Source organism: Hevea brasiliensis, chromosome 11 (assembly GCF_030052815.1).
Source record: "Hevea brasiliensis isolate MT/VB/25A 57/8 chromosome 11, ASM3005281v1, whole genome shotgun sequence".
Lineage (NCBI taxonomy): Eukaryota > Viridiplantae > Streptophyta > Magnoliopsida > Malpighiales > Euphorbiaceae > Hevea > Hevea brasiliensis.
The window spans coordinates 96,243,209-96,249,208 of NC_079503.1; the positions used below are offsets into that span (position 1 = coordinate 96,243,209).

At 33.0% G+C, this 6,000-nt stretch overlaps 1 non-coding gene across 1 annotated transcript; it reads right to left on the reverse strand.

The window, feature by feature from the left end:
- Nucleotides 1-5,634: 5,634 nt before the first annotated feature.
- Nucleotides 5,635-5,741, reverse strand: LOC131170857 (small nucleolar RNA R71). The gene has a single exon (XR_009141622.1). It is a non-coding gene; the product is annotated as a small nucleolar RNA R71 (small nucleolar RNA).
- Between the last annotated feature and the right edge of the window lie 259 nt (nucleotides 5,742-6,000).

The following is a 6,000-nucleotide window of genomic DNA, read 5'->3' on the forward strand; positions in this document are numbered from 1 at the left end:
GCCTAGTCACCTTAACATTACCATCATCATTTAGCCATTGTAACTTATAAGGATGAGAATGCTTAAAAGTTGGTAAATTTAACTTCTCAACTAAAGTGTTAGAAGCAACATTAGTACAGTTACCTCCATCAATAATAACATTGAATACCTTATTGAGAATTGTGCATCTGGTGTCTCCCTTTGTTCTTCTTTTTTTGTAGGATGGGTACTTAACATTCTTCTCACAACCAAAGTTTCCCCAATATCAGCATACTCAATCTCTTCTTCTTCGTCACTTGCCTCCTGCCCTTCCTCTTCTTCACATGTTTCATCTTCACTTTCAAGCTCCCATTGTGCTTCCTTTAACACCATCACCGGCATTCAGAACCTATATGCCCATGACCAAGGCATTTGAAGTACTTAATATCTCTACTTCTCTTGGGAGGGGCTGATTCTGTCTCTTTCTCCTTGCCCTTCCCCTTGATTGAGCTCCCTCCTTTGTCAGTTTTCTTTACGCCACCCTTATTACTGGCAACTGGGTACTAGCGTTGGCAAGTTTTGTGAATGTTTTGGTGGCGCTGCTCTTATAACCACCTTTCTTCTCTTGCCTTTCAAACTTGATGGCTAATTTGATCACGTCCTGAAAGAAGATATAAGATTGTAATTCAACAACATTAGCAATTTCATCATTCAGACCTCAAGAAAACGAGCAATGGTCGGTTCTTAGGGTTCTCTTAGGTCACGTCTCATCATGAGCATCTCAAATTCTTTCACATAATCTTCAACACACATCCCTCCTTGGCATAGACTTTCGAGTTTAAGGTACAACTCTTGTTTGTAATACTCAGGTATAAATATTCTCTCCATAATTCTTTTCATCTCTCGCCAAGTTTCAACATCATCAAGCTCATCTCTTCATCTTTGAGCTTTTACTTTCTCCCACTATGAGTTTGCATAATCAATAAACTCAATGGCAGCAAGTTCACACCCATTCTAGGTACTCTTTAGGAGAACTAATACCTCAAAAAGTAGGAATTTTCATTTTTATATTGTCCCTTGGATCATGCGGATGCTTAGGGTGTTACTGGTCATAAGCACCTTCTTTGTCGTTTGGCTCCTCTTACTCCTCTTCTTGGTCATAAACAACTCTATGAGCATGGTTGAGCCGAGAAGGGTTTTACCGTTACAATGGAGTACTGAGATTGGCTAATGCTTGAGTAAGTTAGGTGATTTAAGCATTTAATTGTTCCTGCATTCTATCAAGGTGATCTCGCAATTATAGTTGGGTTAACTCCATTCTGGTCAAGAATGCTGCATATGTGATTTGGTTGAGTTTTTCTCCAACCATTATAGTAGGTTGCACTCCCTAACTGTTTACACTTGGTTTTGGGACAGGTTGGTTCACTCTCTCATGTGTTTGCACTCCAAAGGCTTTAAAGTATTGCTTAACCAAGGCTCTAACACCAAACTAATGTGTCTTGGTAAGGGAAGAAATAACTCAATCAAATTAAACAAAAATGAAATTCTAATTAAGAGATTGCAGACAATTCAGAGAATAAAGAGAAAAGCTTAGCATAAGTGCTACCAGATTTTAATTCTTATCAATCTAGTTTGATTATGGTGAATTACTTGACTTATCACAAGATTCCTTGTGTGGCGTCTACCTTTGAAGATTGGGTTCTTTGTGGCGTTTTAAACTTATCAGAGAATTTCTCTCTTCTACTTATCCTTTAATCTTTCTTGTTTTATTCTTAGTTTTAGTTTATAAACATCAAAACTATAAAAAAAAAAAATTATCTTTTATCCTTTCTTTTTTACTTTGTTGCTGATTAAACATAACATATCAAAAAGAGTTTTAATTTGGCAGAATTCCTTTCTTGTGTTTCGGGTGTTCTTGCTTGATTTTCACTTATTTTCTATTTGTTTATTGTTGGTTTTCTTGTTTCTTTTTCTTCATTCGAATTTCCTTTTTTTTTAATTTGATTAAGTCATTTCTTCCCTTGCCAAGGCACATCACATTCTTGTCCATGTAATGGTAGATATCGTCCCTTTGCATCCCTTTATTCTCCATTCTTCATAATGCGATGTTGCAACAATAGCCTCAGGATCCATTCCCAGCTCCTTTGGGTGATTTGAATCTTTTAGGTTTTTTTTTATGGAATGTGTTTTCTTTTTTTTATGGGGCTTAATTGTTTGGATCTTTGTTATGCTATATTTGGGCTTCTCAATTATGTGTCTAAAGATTGTAAAACCCTTATTAAATTAATGAACTACATCTTTTTTTTTTTTTTAAATATATATATCTAGAAGAAGAGGTCAAGAAGAAGCCAACCAATGTTAAAATTAAACGTGAAGTTGGACAAGGTTAGGCATCTAACCACATATGGACCTAAGCTGTCCTTTTCCAATGTTCTTGGCCTACATAAATAAAAATTTGCCTTTTTAGGATAAAAATTTATTGTTTTTAACATTATTATGTTAAAAAGGAGATAGAATAAAGTAAGAATTTTTTTTATAAAAGTAGTTTTTATGATTTTTTTTTTTGTTATTTAACAGAAAGTGAAAGTTTTTAAAAATATTTAGAGGTTTTAAAGATTAAATATTTCAAAAAAATTTAAAAACTTTATTTTAAAAAATCATAAGTTATCCTGAATACAAATAAATAATTTTAAAAATTTATAAAATATTTTTCAAAAAATTACAAATTGTTACTATAAAATTTTCTCCATATATATATATATATAAGATTTGGCAATTCATTAATAAAAATTATAAGATAAGTACAATATAATTTTTTCATACAGAAAAAAATATAAATATAAACAATTAAAATTTTATGTTCAGAGATGAACTAAGTAGAGTAGAATAATCTTACAGGTAGTAGCTGAAATTTTTCACTTTGGACAACCAAAACCTTCTGCAAGATTGCCCTTTCGAGAACTTGTTACCTCAGTGATTCGTAGAAGAGATTAAATCAAAAGAAATCAACGATCCATACTTTATTTCAAACTATCAAATAGCTAAGCTCATTCAAATATTGGAAAAAAAAATTCTAAGGGGAGAAAAATAAAAGCCAAATAATGGGAAGAACACGACCTTAATATTGGAAAGAGAGCATCAGATCTGTTCTTAATGATTACAAATCTAAGGAAAAAAATTCAGATATGTTTCAAATAGATACAAATACGAGGGTTTATTAGAAAAATTAACAATAAAAAAATCAATTTAGAGGTAACTACCATTGAAAAGCTAACCACTAATCACCCAAGAAAGAGATGAGGAGGAGAGGACAGAAAGAGAAAATATGTTACTTGCTGATGCATGCATTTTAGATCATCATTTAGGAGTAATTTTTGCACATAATTTACCCTTATTCATAGCTATTATTTTAGATATTAGTATATATTTAGTCAATTTTACAATTTTCACATTTCTTAGTTTAATTTTTGGAATTTATTTGCTTTGTAGGTTAAATCTGGAGAAATTTGATGAATTTTGATCAGAGTAGCCATTTGGAGGAGATTAAAGTCGAATTGCAAAAATTTTGAAGTTGAGTAAAAAAATGGCCGAGAGCGACACAACCTGCAGCACAACCGAATTAGCTTATGTCGCAGGTTGTGTCGACCGTCAGATATTCACGCCGAGAGCGACACAACCCGCAACACAACCCACGACACAACTGACTCGGCTTATGTCATTTTTACTGGAAATAATTGACGTGGCATTTCCGTTACTCCAGCTTTTTACCTCACTTTCTCTGGAACCTTCCCCCTTTTACCCATTCTAGGGCAGACCCTTAGCCTATATAAAGACCCATTTTATCATTTTCTTTCCATAGAGAGCAAGGGAGGCAAATTCGGAAAAGTTAGAAAGAGAGAAGGAGGAGCACTTTCTGCATTCTTTTTCCAGCAGCTGCAGATCACGTTTTCTGCACTTTTGTGCAGCAGAATCTGCTGCAAATTTGCTGGGTTTTTCTACCCCTTTTAGCTTACATTTCCATTATTTCTTCATTTCTTCATTTGGGTTTGTCTTTAAACAATGATTTGTGAGTAGTTTATTGAGATTCTAGAGATGGGTTTGTAAATATTGATTTGTATTGTGGTTTTGAACTGATTTAGCCATTTAAATGGGATTTGTTATATTTTGATTTATTGCTTGTGTGCTTATTGCCTTGCTTGATGAATGGGCCCTCATTAAGTTAAGTTTTAATCCTTAATAGATGGACTGAAAAGTGAATATTGGGGATGGATAATCTTGCAATAAACTTTATTTTCTTGGTGTTAGAAATAAGCTAAGAAGATTAAGGGGAATTTTCCAAAAATCAATTTTATGCATTAATTGGGTTTTTGTTAGATTTGAAATACCGTGAAAACAGGGTTTGATTTAATGAAAACCAATTTTGAGATGCTTGAAAAAGGTTTCAAAAATTTAAGAATTGATTTCCCTCAAAATTGCAATTCTCATGTGTTTGGCTAAATTAATGATAAACCACATACAAACAATATTGAAAATCCAATCTCTAGAATCAATTTATTTTTTCTTGAAATTAGATATAAACCCTCCAAACCTCATAAATAGCAATTTCAATTTAAATCCAATTTAAATTTAATTCCAATTTAAATCCAATATCTAGAATTACTTTATTTTTTTTAGATTTAATTCTCCTTAATTTCATAAATAGAAATTTCAAATTAATTTTTGGTAATCTAGTTTAATTAATTTTAGTTAATTGTTTGATTTAGCATTAATTCCTTAAATACCAATTTTAATTCCAAATTTCATTTTACATCTTTAAATTTTGTCACTCTAATTAGCTTATACTTTTATTTTCAATTTAAGCACAATTCCCTGTGGGATCGATATCATTTTTTTAAAACTATACTACTGTGACCCGTGCACTTGCGGACACAACACCGTATCAAGTTTTTGGCGCCGTTGCCGGGGAATTGTTTGTTTTTAAGTTGGATTTTAATTGTTTTAAGCTAATTAGAATTTTTATTTTCTTTTATTTTCACTACTACTCCTTGTGTTTTTCAGGTACTTTTCTCGTTTATGAGAAAATCGAAAAGCACAAGTGACACTGAATTGTTGTTCAACCCAGAAATTGAAAAATTCTGTCGAGCCAACAAAAAGGAATTCAAGAGAAGAAAAGAAGCAGAAAAAGAAGAACAACAAAGATTTGAGCAAGAGGTGACAATAGAAAATATGGAGAATCAAAATAGAGCTATTGGTGGAGACAATGGAGGAAATGAGCAAAACGGTCAAAATGCTGTGGTTAATCAAAATGATCCTCAAAGAAGATCCATGTTAGACTATGCTTTTCCTAGATGTACTGATGTGAGAGATAACAGACCTATCATTGGAGCTAATCAATTTGAGTTAAAGACTGGTCTTATTCAAATGGTTCAGAATTCACAATTTGGAGGTAGTCCACTTGAAAATCCTCATTCTCATTTGAAGAAATTTTTGATGATATGTGGCACACAAAGACAACCTGGAGTTTCTGATGAAGTTATTCGGCTCACCTTATTTCCATTCTCTCTTCGGGATTCAGCATTGGAGTGGTATGACTCACTTCCACAAGCTATTATAGCTACTTGGGAGCAGCTATCTCAAGCTTTTCTATCTCAATTTTTCCCACCTGGGAAGACCACTCATTTGAGGAATTTGATGGTAGCTTTTAAGCCAAGAGATGATGAAACTTTGTATGAATCTTGGATGAGATTTAAGGAGCTTGAAAAGCAATGTCCTCATCATGAAATACCGAAATGGATGATTGTTCAAAATTTCTACACCAGAGTTACTCCAGCCATAAGAAACACAATTGATTCACAAGCAGGAGGAGATTTCATGAGAATGACAAGTGAAGAATGCTATGATCTATTAGAGAAGATTGCTCATAATACCCATTTATGGGGAAATCCTAGAGCACTTGAGCCAAAGAAGGCTGGGATTTATGAACTTGACTCAGTTAGCTACATGAATGCAAGATTTGATCAGTTGACTCAGCTTCTTAGTGAT